The sequence below is a fragment of the Zingiber officinale genome, chromosome 10B (assembly GCF_018446385.1).
Source record: "Zingiber officinale cultivar Zhangliang chromosome 10B, Zo_v1.1, whole genome shotgun sequence".
NCBI lineage: Eukaryota > Viridiplantae > Streptophyta > Magnoliopsida > Zingiberales > Zingiberaceae > Zingiber > Zingiber officinale.
The window spans coordinates 76237598-76253001 of record NC_056005.1 but is presented as its reverse complement, the minus strand read 5'-3'; the positions used below and the strand labels follow the sequence as shown (position 1 = coordinate 76253001).

General features: G+C 36.7%; 1 non-coding gene across 1 annotated transcript; it reads right to left on the bottom strand.

Moving 5' to 3' along the window:
• Positions 1–7774: 7774 nt before the first annotated feature.
• On the bottom strand, positions 7775–7880 carry LOC122030759. Its single transcript, XR_006125597.1, has one exon. It is a non-coding gene; the product is annotated as a small nucleolar RNA R71 (small nucleolar RNA).
• Between the last annotated feature and the right edge of the window lie 7524 nt (positions 7881–15404).

Below are 15404 nucleotides of genomic sequence, written 5' to 3'. Positions count from 1 at the left end.
AGGGATTTCTGATAATCTAAGGGCGGATCTTCAACTTTTCGACTCCAAGATTGTGGATTGGATCCATAGACGGTTCTTCATCATAGATAAGCTTTCTTTCTTCCTTTTCTTGGATTTGGGATCAAGAATGCTTGTAATTTTCTTCTCTTCAGATTTCTTTCCTCATTTTAAGGAGTAGATTTCTTTGTTCTTGGATGGAGGGAGTAATTGTAAGGATGATTTGATGTAAAACTCATGTGAATTTGCCAATTTCCTATTTCTATGATTTTTCCCTATTTGTATCAATTTGATCTTGTATGAATTGTTGTGATTGTGCCTATTTACCATTCTTGAATGAATGTTTGGATATCTTGTGGATCTTGTAGAGGTAATTCCTCATTCAATTTTCTGAGGGATGTACGTGATAGACATGCCCGTGTAAGGACGTTTGAGGGGTGATCTTGAAGGTGAAATAGGGTCATTCAAGAGGGTAGGATGGATAGTTTGCATTAATCTTTGTATCTCGATGCGGTTGATGAGTGATGAATTCCTATGTTGATTTCCGAGGGACGCACGTGACAGGCAATCCCGTATAAGGATAAGATATATTCATTCCTATTTGATCACATTTAGGTATAGATTTTAGTCCTAGGTCGGTTGTCTATTGCAAGAGAGAACCGACAACTCTCTACAAATGATGGACAATTGAGGAATAAGATTTGGTAGATCATTTACTTTGAACATCCTTAAAAATAAACTAAAGCTCCTAGAACATTCTTTTATCATTACCTTTATTCTTGTTTCTTATTCTTTTGTTTCTATGTTTTACTTTTCATAGTTACACTTTGCCTTTGTGAATCAATTGATTAGTTGTTTAGCTAAATCGCATTCAGATATCTTTAGTGATTATTCCAATCCCTGTGGATACGATATCTTTCATTATTACTTATGACATTATCGTACACTTGCGGAATGTCAACAGCGGGGGAGGGGGATAAGGGGGTCCCCGATGTGTGCCGGACGGAAATCTAGGCATACCAGGGAGATGACCAATGTGTTGATGATATTGGTAAAGTGTGTCTACTTGTTGTCTAGTAATATCCATATCATCCATGAAATTCCTCATTTTTTCCTGGTCAACCCCATAATGTTGAACAAATCCTGTTACCTGACTATGAAAATCTCTAGTAAGCTGGAAATAGTCTTGTACCTCCCTAAACTGGTCGTCAGACAACTTGAAATGACCCTCCAACAATTGTTATTAGGTATTGTGCTTCTCATGAAGTGAGTCTAAGGAGGTATGGAAATCAGACAAATCAAATCTCGAAGGTCCAGTACCATAGGCAAAGGAGTGCCTAGCAGGTTTTGGATGTCCAGAAGGTTGCGGGAATCCTGATGACGAGGGCTCTTGGTGGTATTTGGTGTCTCCTACAAGGGGGGGGGGGGGGGGGGGAACTTGGGTACTGAATCAACGATCACCCAGTTTGCAGGGTTGCGAACTGAAGTGCGCACAGGACAAGGAAGGGGTAATGAGAAACCAACGTTTATAGGAAAAGAAAACCCATTCTCATCCTGACAGATCATCTTCATTGCAAGGCAAGAATCGATGTTGATCTTGTCATTACCATGATTGACCTCAAGCCTATTAAGCTCACAACCTAGATTTATTGGTATTTGGGTGATTAAACCGCCAAACACTATCATCCCCGAAGATGCTTTACCTGCTCTCAACAAATTTTGTAGGAAATGAAATCCAGAATCAAAGTCTACTTTATTTAGCATCACCCAAAGAGAATAAAGTTCCACTTTCCTAACCACCCCATCACTCTCACCTCGACCAAAGATTATTTTGCTCATCACCCCATCAATTGTTGGATTGAGTTCAATTGCATGGGAATCAATGGGTTATACTCATTGGGTGAACTTGAGTTCACAAAGGAAGTTGAATGGTCAAAATTCAACAATTGGATTGAATGGTTGATTTTGAGCCATTAGATTAGAAGATGAAAGGGTGGAGACTCTTGGTATACCATAAGATGGTTATAAATATCATTTGAATGATATTTTTTATAAGTTTTTCTTTGCTTGAGAAGTTGAAAAGTCCCCTTGATCTTCTTCTTCCTCCTTCCCTTTTCTTGGTCGAGACACACATATAGGTTGCTAGCACAACCTTGTGTGTTTTTCTTCTCCATCTTGTTGAGTTTGTGAGACAAACGAAGGCAAGGCTTGTTCGTGTGGATACCGTAGAGGCGTGGATGCTTGAATGCGCTAAGATCTGCATCTAAACAAGAAGAGGTTGCTGTCGGGATTGCGAAGGGCATGCAACAAAGGTATAATCCTATCATGTAGCTTAGTTTAGATTATGAATAGAAAATGTTTCTTCCCTTCGCATGGATCTGCCGGATAGAGGATCTAGTAATTTTTTCCCTGTGTTTCCACGTCTTTGGCGCGCTAGATCCCAACAATGAGTTCTTATAGTGTATCATAATCCCTAGTGTACTCGCCTAACTCTATCAACTAGTTTTATTGATAAGCATGATTGTGGAGTAACCTAAGTATGGCCTAAGCATAAGTTCTTTGTGCTTGGTGCAATAAGTAACTCAAACTCTTCAAGTTTCAATTTTCTGTCCTAGTCAAGTCGTCATACAATTGAGTTCCTAATATTCCTGGTGATAGGCACTTACCTGCCACACACTTGGTTCATTTTCCTTAAATTACACAAGGTCTCAAAGGATACTACTCGAAATCAAGAGAAACATAACATTTATTTTCCCAATAACCTAACTCGGTCTCAAAGGGGTAAATTGTTAGTTTCCAATCACGAAAACTATTTTTTATCCTTTATTCAACTCTTTTTTTGGTCCTATAGAGGTGTAGCATTAATCACAAATGTCAGATGCATATGTTGGGATTTAGATTTTTCCAAATGAGCTTCCATGAGCCGAGGTCATCCAGTAACCAAAATGTAACTAAGGAATCCCCATGGAAACAAAAGTACTAAGCAAATTGGATGAATCATAACTATTTCAAAATATTTCTACTATTCAAGCTTAAGTACTTAAGTGAAGTGAAAGTATGATCCTTAAGGTTAGGCCAAGACTTATACTAAACTCCATACAATACATAGCTTATTTCATGCTACTAAAGATAGAGAAAGGAGGTACACCATGTTAGTATTAGCCCTAGTACCAATTATGAGATGATTGTAAATGGCTCATTTTGTATCATATATCATTACTAATAAATGGCAAAGTTGGTTATTATATTTATTTCAGTTCAGTGTCGGTTAAATAAATATGATAATGGCCTTGGGTAGTAGGATCTTATCTAAAGTATATCAATTAGTTGAATTGATAGTGAGATATTGTAGAGAACACTACTCTTAACTCTTCCTAGTCGAGCATTAATATACAAGGACAATATTACTACGTTGAGACTAGCATGTAGGTCAACGGATGACTTAATCTCACAAGTCATGGATATGAGATATCAGGTTGACACTTGGGTATATATTAGAGAATATATACTGAATGACCCACCATGAGAATATTTCATGGATCGTTATATGAGTGTCATAAACATTCTCATGTGACCATTGGTATGAATAGTCCTTAGGCCTAAAGTCACTATGGTTCCCTACATAAGGAGTTGTGTACTTTGGTATCGGCAAACGCCACCTATAACAAGGTGGACAATAAAGTCAATCACTGGGAACGCAATGAATTATGCGGAGGGATGTGAGTGATATAGAAAGAATCTATCCCTTCCATATGACGGAAGCGATATCTGTGGGCTCCTTGATTAGTATGACATAAAGAAAGCATGGATATGCTCAAATGAGTCAATATAAGATATTGAGCTTATTTGATTCAGTGTGTCTACTTAGAGATCAAGAAACACAAATATTGATAAGAGTATGACACGGTCTATGCCTCATTGATCAATCTAGATATCAATGATAGAGGGACCAAGTTATTCAAGATAATAGCCACGGACAGGTTAGGTCGGATCTTGACCTTCTTGTCACTTGTGTAGCAATGATGTCTTTCTAGATCTCACTCATTGCTTATGTGTCTAAATATTGATTTGGGTGCATTGCCAATGTTACCAAAACCTATTGGGTCACACACAAAGAACAAGTAGATTTGGAGATGGGTTTATATGATGAATCATTGGATTATGTCTAATCCGAATTGGACTTATTGAGATGGACTCAATTGGATCTAATTGTTAGATTAAGTCCCATTCAAATTAGACTCAAGGAGTCAATTTGAATTAATGAAATAGTGATTCATTGAATTTGAATTGCATGAGGATTAATTGAGTAAGACTCGATTGAATTAGACTTGAGTTAGACTCGATTGAATTAGACTTGAGTTAGACTCAAGTGAGGAAACTTCAGTTAGACTCAAGTGAGGATCAATGAAGATCATTATTGAATTTTGAAATTTAATTATTCATTTCATTAAATTTTCAAAATTGAATTTGAAATGAGGAGTTACACTCATTAGAAACGAGGAGTTACAAGTGTGATCCTTAATGGAGTGTAAATACTCATTAAGGCCATTAATGCTAATTAAGTATTTTCATTGAATGAAAATACTTAAGCAATTTTCTCTTCATTTTGAGTAGATCTTCATTCTTATTGCTCCTCTCCTCTCTTGGCCGAAATCCACTCCATAGGTTGCTAGCACAACCTTTCTCCATCTTGTGAGTTTGTGAGACAAACGTACGCTTGTTCGCGTGGATACCGTAGAGGCACAAACATGAGATCGTGCTGTGATCCGAGCTGTCGGGAGTCCGTGAGCATGCACCAAAGGTATAATCTCTCGTGCTATGTTAGAAAACCTAGTATATGTAGTAATTTCTCTTTCCCTTCGCAATGATCTTTTGGAGGAAATATGTTTTTCCGCTGCACGTTTGCGTGTTTAGCAGCATATTTTCTTACACACCAAACATACTAATACTATCTCTACAATACATGAACTAAGAAATTACACGCACTAGTTATTTTGCTATTGGACAAGTCAGTAGAGGAAGTAGAAGGTTTGATGTTCTCAAATATGCCTCAAAACTTCAAAATAAAAATGATGAAAAATTATAAGTAGGAAAAGGAAGTGCAAATGAGATGCAAGAAATAAGAAACTAAAAGAAATAAAAATGGAATGAAAGTAGATAAAGCAAACTAAATAAATTTGTAGAAAGAAAAGAAAAGGGCTCGACTCGACTCAAGTTGTGCAAACACAACACCCCCTAGACTTAGACTTTTCATCGTCCCGATGAAATTAATACAGTGGCGGGTGATGTGCGTAGATTGTATACACTTGTTTAGCATATTTTGATGCACATTCACGTACTTCGAGCATGCTTTATCTATGTATTTTCATACTTCCAGCTTTTCTTTCAGCATATTTACTCTTTTTGTTCGAAGATATACTTTTTGGGCATTTTCTTTGTGCAGGAGTCGATTTTGGAGAAGATTTGACGCTTGAACGAAGAAGGAAGGCACAAGCCCTGTGTGCCACATGGCCATGACATGGGGGGTTGCCCAGGTCGTGTGGTGATCAACATCCGTGTGGCTGCAGCAGAGAAGGAAGAAGCCATGGCCGTGTGAGCATCACACGGCTATGCCAGGTTTGATGCCAAGAAGGTTCATGGCCGTGTGTACAACACGGCCTTGCAAGCCATCCAAAACTGAAGTTGTACACGACCGTGTTGATCTACACGGATGTGCAACATTTCCAGAGCCCAAGAATGTCTTGGCTGTGTGCACCACACGGCCGTGTAGGAGCTCCAGAGATGGAAGCAATGAGGGCTGTGTAGATCTACACGGCCGTACTAGGGGAGCAGTGACAGATACATGCCCAGCTGTGTACACCACACGACCGTGTGAGATAAGCAGTGAGGGGAGTGAGCCAAGTCGTGTGAGCTTCACACGGCCATGTCTCTGGGCCGTGTGGCGCCCACACCCCTCCTCTATATAAGGCATTCTTCAAGATTTGAAAGGAAATCTTCTACCTTTTGGGGGAAATCAAGATTTGGGGGGTTCCTCATCTTCTCAGAGGGATTTTTAATGATCTAAGGGCGGATCTTCAACGTTTCGACTCCAAGATTGTGGATTGGATCTGGAGACGGGTTTTCATCATAGATAAGCTTTCTTTCTTCCTTTTCTTGTATTTGGGATCAAGAATGCTTGTAATTTTCTTCTCTTCAGATTTCTTTTCTCATTTTATGGAGTAGATTTCTTTGTTCTAGGATGGAGGGAGCAATTGTAAGGATGATTTGATGTAAAACTCTTGTGGATTTGCTAATTTCCTATTTCTATGATTTTTCCCTATTTGTATCAATTTGATCTTGTATGGATTGTTGTGATTGTGTCTAATTACCATGCTTGATTAAATGTTTGGATATCTTGTGGATCTTGTAGAGGTAATTCCTCATTCAATTTTCTGAGGGACGTGCGTGACAAACATGTCCGTGTAAGGACGTTTGAGGGGTGATCTTGAAGGTGAAATAGGGTTATTCAAGGGGGTAGGATGGATAGTTTGCATTAATCTTTGTATCTCGATGCAGTTGATGAGTGATGAATTCCTATGTTGATTGTCTGAGGGACGAACGTGACAGGAAAGCCCATATAAGGACAACATAGATTCAATCCTATTTGATCACATTTAGGTATAGATTTTAGTCATAGGCCGGTTGTCTATTGCAAGAGAGAACCGACAACTCTCTATAAATGATGGACAATTGAGAAATAAATTTGGTAGATCATTTACATTGAACATCCTTACAAAGAAACCGAAGCTCTTAGAACATCCCTTTATCATTACCTTTATTCTTGTTTCTTATTCTTTTGTTTCTATGTTTTACTTTTCATAGTTACACTTTGCCTTTGTGAATCAATTGATTAGTTGTTTAGCTAACTCGCGTTGAGACATCTTTAGTGGTTATTCTAGTTCCTGTGGATATGATATCTTTTATTATTACTTACGACATTTCCGTACACTTGTGGAACGCCAACAATTTTTTGGCGTCGTTGCAGGGGACTGCGCTATAACATTAGAGATTATCAATTAAGTTAGACTAAACATAACCTTTCTTCTTTTTTTCATTAGCATAGTTGTAACTAATCTTTAGAACTCTGTTTTCATCTTGTATATCTTTCTACTTCATGTTAATACTTCTTGTTAACTCTGTTTTCGATTAACATTAGTTGATTAGAATATGAATTATTCTAGACATTTTCCTTTTTCCTTTTGTCTTTTGTTTCTTGTTTTCATTATGCACTTTCTTTCTTGCAATTTAAATTCAGCGTTTTCTTTCTTTCTTTTCATATTGCATTTTATTTCTTGTCTTAGATTCTTCAAATTTTTTTTTTCTTCTAATCTTTTTCCTTGAATATCCATGAGCACTAACATGTCAAGCTGGGCCTTAAGAGATTTCTCTGCACCCATTTCTGCAAAATTTTTATCTCCCATTGTGCAACCTCATATTGAATCAGATATTTACCAACTAGACCCGGAGTTAATTTTCATGATATAAGATCATAAATTTGGAGGAGAAGCATCAGAAAGTCCTTATCTTCACATTGAGATATTTCTAGAGCTTTGTGATATGGTGAACTATGAGTGTGTCGCAGCGGATTCAGTTTGGTTGATGACATTTCCTTTCATTATCAAGTTTAAAGCAAGGACTTGGTTATATTCTCTCCGATGTGTGCCTGAAAGCATCACAAATTGGGAACAATTGGAGAAGCAATTTCTGAATCATTTTTTTCCTCCAAGTAGGACAATTTATATGAGGAATTGCATTACAAATTTTGCTCAGACATATGGAGAATTATTATTTGAAGCATGGGATAGATTTAAGAGTCTCCAAAGACTGTGCCCTCATCATGGTTTGGAGAAATGACTGATTTTACACATATTCTATAGGGGAATTTATTTTTCTGATAAGTACTTGTTAGATTCATCAGCTGGAGATTCTCTTATGGACAAAAGTATAGAAGAAGTTTATATATTAATTGACCAAGTGGCCTTGAACCTCCATGGATGGTCGAGCAAAAGTTGGATGGAATCTCCCTTAAATATTTAGGAAGTGAAATCTATAAATACAAGAGAGTCTGTCAAACAAAATGCAGTTCAACCACCCAAGAATGTTAAAATTTCCAAGTCACAGAATGAGGAGTTCAAGCATTTGGGGCAAAGATTGAAAGTATTGTTTCAAAATGGTTTAAAGAAGATTCCCCTCCTTCGTAGAAAAGATCTAGTGTAAAAGATAATGATCTTAAGTTCAGAAGTGGCAAGAATCATGAAGAATTTATGAAGAAGGACATATTGAGAATTGAGGAGAAGAACAATAGAAAACCCCATGAACTCAGTTCCATTATCCCAGCAGGTTGCCAAGTGCTACAAGTACCTTTTCCTCAACTATTGATCATACCAACACTAGATAAGCAAGTTGAATCTCCTCCACAAGCTAAAAGGGAATATGGGAAGTTAGAAGTACCTTCCCCAAGACCTTTGCTAAGGATTCCTTTTCCACAAAGGTTAGTGGGGGTCAATGAGAACAATGACTTTAAAAAATTCTGTGATACTGGTAAGGTTGAGTGCGGATTTCATAGTGTGTATAAAGATGAAGACTCTTCAGATGAGGATTGTGATGATAATGCAGTGGATAACGAGTTTTTAGATCTACCTCCAGGTTTTATTGGAAATAGTGAAATTAAATTTTTAAATGATGAATGTGATGTGGTAGATCAACTTAAAACTGCAAGTGAAGTTATTGATCCCCCTATAGTTGATTCTCCTATTGAGAATATTGATGTTGGTTTGTTTTTTAATGTTTGTGTTGATGATGTTGATATGGAACAATGTGTAGGGAGCTGTGTTGTGGAAGCAGCATCTCAAGAATCACCTCTTTGCCCCCACAATCCTTAGATGTTGTAAGAGTTGCAAGGATTGAGCATGTTGTGGACCAATGTGTAGGAATCATGTAGATATGGTTGAATCTCAAGAATCATCATCTTTGATATCACCAACACCTAAGCTAGAGCCAGAATCATCATTTGATTCAGAGGAAGTCACATCCACATGTTTAGAAATATCACGTATCTCTCAGCAAAGCAAGGTTAGTACTTCTTGTGATCTTTTGGAAAATTTTATACAGGTACCTACCATTGACTTTGTTGGATGTGATTCAATTTTTATTTCTTATTCTGCTTATCTTAATATGGTTATGGCTCTATCTTATCTAATATGTTTGTGGGAGATTTGTACTTTCATTGCATGTGCAAATTTCACTTGGGCTAATGATTGAAAGCTCAATCTAAACCGTTTTCGACCACCTAAAAAAACTTTTAAGAAGACGAAGATGGAGAGAGTTATACTTTACTTTGTAGCTCCATTGATGAAAGCTCTCTCCATAATATGAACCTCTGGTAGGAGGGTTCTAAAATATCTTACCCCTCCAAGAGCGAGATTTAGATGAATCTAATGAGGTGGTCGAGCTAATGACCTTAAACAAGCGCTTCTTGGGAGGGAACCCAAGTTCATTTCCCTTATTTTCTTTTATGTCTTTAGTTCTTTCTTGTTTCTTTTTACTTCATTGATAATAAATCATACCCTCTACTTAATTTTTCTTGACTATCTTTTTCTTTTTATAGAATTCAAAGTTGTGGAGAAATATGAGCATTGGATTGAGGAATATTTTTAATAACATGAATATCAATCATTTTGTGCTCATCACTAGGTAACTTCTCTAAATTTCATAAATCTTCTCCACATTGTTTTTACTTTTCGTTTGGACAATGAAAAGTTTAATTCCGGGGAGATGCATTAGATGCATTTGATTTAGTTTAGTTTTTGCATAATATTTTTTTTTGTTTTTGCTAGTTTCATCATTCATCATACACTACAACAAAAATATTAAAAGACAACGGTTAAAAACTGTTGTCGTAGGCCCTTTAAAACTGTTGTAATTGGCAGTGTTGTTAAAAGTGAGGGGCTACAACAATGGTTTTAAACTGTTGTCTTTGAATGAAAAGACAACATTTTTGCAACGGTTTTAAACTGTTGTCTTTGAATGAAAAGACAATGGTTTAAAACTGTTATTATTTAGAGCATTTTTCTACCAGTTACAACTGTTTTTGGGGCTACGACAACGGTTTTTAACCGTTGTCTTTGAGGGTGATAGACAATAATAACGGTTTTATACCATTGTCTTTTAAATTATTATCTTTTAATACCAATATATCATATTTCAATTTAAAATATAATAAAGAATCATAATCAAGAAAGAATATTCCCCACATCAATATCATTCAAAATGTTAGTTATACAAGAATTACAATCACAAAAGAAGAAACATATCTCATGTTCAAATAAAATTTATCCCAATACAAATAAATAAATAAACTCTATTTAAAACTAATGAAAAATAGCCAAAAGACTATTTCATGATGATTCAGTCACTACCTATTTCATGATCTGAACAGCTACGAAAAAGTTCTTCTAGTTGAGCTGGATATCTACCCTACTGGCTGTTGCAGCTACAGGATGCTGATCCCCTATCAAGTGCTACCTCAGTTTGAGTATGACTCATGGTGGCCTGGCTGGAAGATTCCTCTAATCTGAGAGGCTGCATGGGGTGGATGGCTGAATCATCATGGTTCAATGTCAAGTGAGGCGTGGAACCATGACCATTTGGATTTTCCATCGAGGGCAGTAACCATCTCATCCAATCCTCTCGTCTTCTAATTTTCTCTACTTGTAGATGATTGCAAGAAAAATACCAAGATGAATTATTTAAGAAACATAGCTGATAAGAGTAGAATCAAGAGGGGAAAAGATGGGGGTGAAGTACCTGTATTCCAAGTTCTGTCGAATCTCTTAGAGCATATAATATCACCGTTGTGCTCGTGGTCACCCTTTTGACCTGCATATATTGTGATGTGTTAGGAAGTAGAGACAGTTAAATTTTTTGAATATGGAATTACTCCTCATATCCATAATGACATGGATTACTCACCATGTTAAAGGTAACACTCAATGAGACGGGAACCCAACCTTGACCATCCATCTTGCCACAAAGAAAAATGTCCTTATAGAGATTATCCACGCTGTAGTAGAAACAATTTAAATTATTAACGACCTGAAAAAATACCTTACAGATATTAAGGTACCAAAAATAGTATTCAATATCTGCCGCTTCAATCTCAGTTTCTGATTGTCAACAGGAGAACGAATCTTGATTATGGAAGGATAAAATCCGTAGTCTTTTAACAGTTTTTAAGAGTGGGGAAATTTATAATACCTTAATCCAATGATATGCTTGCTGAACTAGTTTTTCACTTTTGTTCTAAACACTAAGAAAAGCTGGAGACTATAAATACAAGAAGAATGAAGTTTTAAAATGAAAGATTTCATTTTGGTATTTTGCTTCTCTTCTTCCAAAACCATCGGATAGCATGAGCTGCTCCAACAACAAAATCAAGAAGAAAACATTATGCCATGCAAGATAAATCAAAAATAAAAACAATAAATAAATTTCAGACTTAAAACTAGAAGGCATTATTTCCTTTATTTATTTATGTTCTGGAGAAAAGAAAGTCACATAATATATATTACTTGTCCAGTTCTTGATCAGCCAACCATTCCCCTTGCAAGAAAAAGGCCCATTACACATCTAATGGGAAACTATATCCATCACATTTGGCTACAAATTATTACCTTTAACTTATAATAATCGAGCTTGATTTGATCCATCAAAGGGGAGCATTGCAAGCTTTCCAACACTAGTTGGTAATTTTAAGATTATCATTTTGTTTTAACCTTTAATAATAGTACATTTTCACTACAGCACTATAGAACTGTCTTATAATAATTATGTATTTCCCTTTTCAATGTGTTTCTTGTGCAAGTAGGTCATCAGTATTACTTCGCCCACAACTACAGAGCATCCAATTCTTTAAGAAGAAGGCAGTTGAACAGAATCTTAGAAGTAGTTGCAAAAGTCATGATCAATTCAAAAGTTATCGAATGAAAAGGGAAAACAAAATTTAATCCTTTTTCTAATCGATCTTGATAAGGTAAAGTAGTTGAACGAAGCATGATGATAAAAGGAAGTCAGCACAATAAAGACTGATACATCAAACACAAACAAATTACCTGACAGGGAATTAGTTTAATTTATCTTATCTTTGTTGAGCTCAAAAGCACCAAACATACATTCTTTAATTTACTAAAGTTTCTACCTTTCATTGGAGCATAGCATGGTGAAGATAACAGAAGAGAAATATAAATCTTAGGCCAAAAATACCATAAATCTTAGAAGATGGCAAAATTTCAAAATAATCAATTTGCTTAATTTGCTATTCATGGAATGTATGAGTTGGGCATGAAACCAAACAAAAAAGAGTACCTCTAAATAAAATGAATCTGAAAAACTAGACATGACGTGACAGACACTTTGAAATTCTTCAGTATCTGGATTGTAGCACGCCACGATGAAAGGACTATACCTAAAGGATGGAATCCACAAATATGAAATATCCTTGTGAAATGTCAAATGCCATGGATTTCATAAAAAATGACAGCAGAACAAAAAACTCAAAATTTGTACCATCCAGCTTTTCTTCGATTTCCATGCCAAGCACCAATAAGAACAAGATCAAGAATGTCACCTATTCCTTCAACATAATCACGCTTTACCTAAAAGAAAGAAAATTAGTAAAATGATAGTCTGTATAGAACAGTTAGAAACTAGGATACATTCAGCCATGCCTCACAACGTTTTGATGCAGAATACCCAAAATCATCTAGAGTCTTCAGCATAATTCCTTCACAAGAAGAATTTCGTCCTTCTTCAAAGAATAAATTTACTCTATCTAAGGCGATTTGATTATTGGTGAATGCTTGATCTGCTTCCACCTATTCAATAGCAGTTATAATTCATAAATCAAGGTGTTACCAATGTTGTTGGGTCTATACTGCTTTGCTACAAGTGCTTCCCACCTTAATCAGCAATGAAACGGGGCATGACAACGGTTTAGAATATAAGAAGGAATAACATGATGGCTTCCTCATGAACTGCAAAAGATCAAATGGTCACACTTAATTTTCATGAGAACAACAAATTAATATACAACAAAGAACAATAAGAAAGCAAAAGATCCATTTTTTCTCCTTTGTCACTAACATGTTTTTGGAGATTCTTACATTAGAGTAAGCAACAGATTGGAACTTATTGATTCCTCCATGTGGTAGAAAGTCTTCAATGCTATAGCCAAGGGGGAGGGGAGCTTCGTAATGTAACAAACTACTACTAGACTTTTTCCCACCTTTTAACTTCATTAATTCATGAAAAATATCTAAAAAAGAAGAGACTAAACCACAAGTAAATTAAATCAAATAAGAACACAAAAAATGAAGATACAAAATAAAAAAAAAATTATAAGAAAACATAAGTGTTAATCAATTACTACGTCATTGAAAAAAAATAGCCACATCAAACGATGATCCAAGATGAAGGATAATACATCAACGCAACTTTACAAACTAAACAAATGAATATATTTAACAAATAACCAAAGAAGCAACGTAGAAGGAAACTATAGAAATCCTAGGACCAACCAACAAGAAGGAGCGCTACCTAGCCGTGTGGCGATGACCGGTCGTGTCACTTTGGCAGTGCACGGCCATGTGAATCCACATGGCCATGTCACCTTAGCCAAGAGGAAGAGGTGCACTGTCGTGTGAATCCACACGGTCGTGTCACCTTGCCCGAGAGGAGAAATGCATGGTCGTGTGAATCCACACGCCGTGTCACCTTGGCCGAGAAGGAGAGGTGCACAACCGTGTCACCGTGCCCGAGAGACTGAGATGCATGACCGTGTGAATCTACACGGCCGTGTCACCTTGGCCTTGAGGGAGAGGTGCACGGCTGTGTGAATCCACACGGCCGTGTCACCTTGGCAGAGAGGGAGAAGTTTGAGGCCGTGTGAATCCACAAGGCCGTGTCACGGGCCGTGTGGGGGTCACACCCTGCTCTACTAAAGGGTTGTTCTCCCATTTATACTTATCTTTGACACTGTAATTACTGCACAACTGATAAATTCATCCTAAACAACAAGTGATAGTATTTCATGCAAAGCGGAGAGCATAAAATACTTTAGTATAAAGTTCTAACATATTCCATATAGCAAGTTCCCAGATCCTTCCAGTGTTCCGTCACACACACACAAACCATCGCTCTTGCTGCCTCCTCCTACTCGAGCTTTCCTTTACCTTTATCTGCAGTATAAGGAAATAAAAATCTATAAGCGAATGCTTAGTAAGTACCATCTACTCACAAAACAAGCATAAAAAAAAAGGAACATGCTTTCAAAATCACTTGGGGAGAACAAAAAACTCATACTTGACATAAATTCACACTAAAACGCATAATTCGGAAATCTATACATGGCATGCATTTATAAATAGGTTCATCATGCAAGACATCAACTTAAAACCATGCTAGCAATGTAAACATGCTATGGAAACATAAATCTTGTCATACTATAGAGTTCATCTATGTTACACTTCATAACTCCAGTTCTCAAACTTAAGAAGGCTTCTACTAAGACAAACAATGAAGTTTGGAAACTTTATATTACATAACTAGTGAAAATAATAACAAACTTGCTTGGGCCTGACATTGCACTACTTTGCGTGCATCATTAATAAGATCCGAGGTAGCTAATTCCGAACCTATTAAGGTAATACTAGGTGATCTAGGGGCCTAGGGGTGATCTAGGAGCCCACCCATGGATCTTGTGTCCAGTATATGCCACTTCAAAGTAAAATACTTTCCTTTACATATTGGTTTCTTATACTTGCATTTACTTGTCATTTAAACAAGCACCTTATGTGCGCTTAATCCCCCACACTTATAGGGAAGCACTTTAGGGCACTTTGAGTAGGCTTCTTAGCCCCAAAATTATATGGGAAGCAATTCAAGATACTCTAAACATGATCTTAATCCCAAAACTTCATAGGGCATCTTACATATCGTAACATGTATCTTCTTTAACATGCATACAACATAACACAATATGTAACTTCTTTAACATGCATAAAACACATCACAACATGTATCATCAAAGTAACTTATACTGCAGGTGAGTAGTACTTACATCCTTTCGCTAGATCTTACTATTATAGGGTGTAGAGAAGACAATCCTCTCTTGTACGCCTTAATCTCTTAGTCACCCTTCCCCGCTCGTACTAATCCTTGTGAAAACTCTCCTCTTAGATTCTCCTCTTGAAGAACTTAGAACCTTGGAACCCTAGGGTTCTTGGTCGAAAACTACATAGAAGGGAAGAGGAGGAAGTTTCGGGTAGGGAGGAGAAGAGGAGATGAAAAGTTAGGTTTTTGATCTCTTCCAT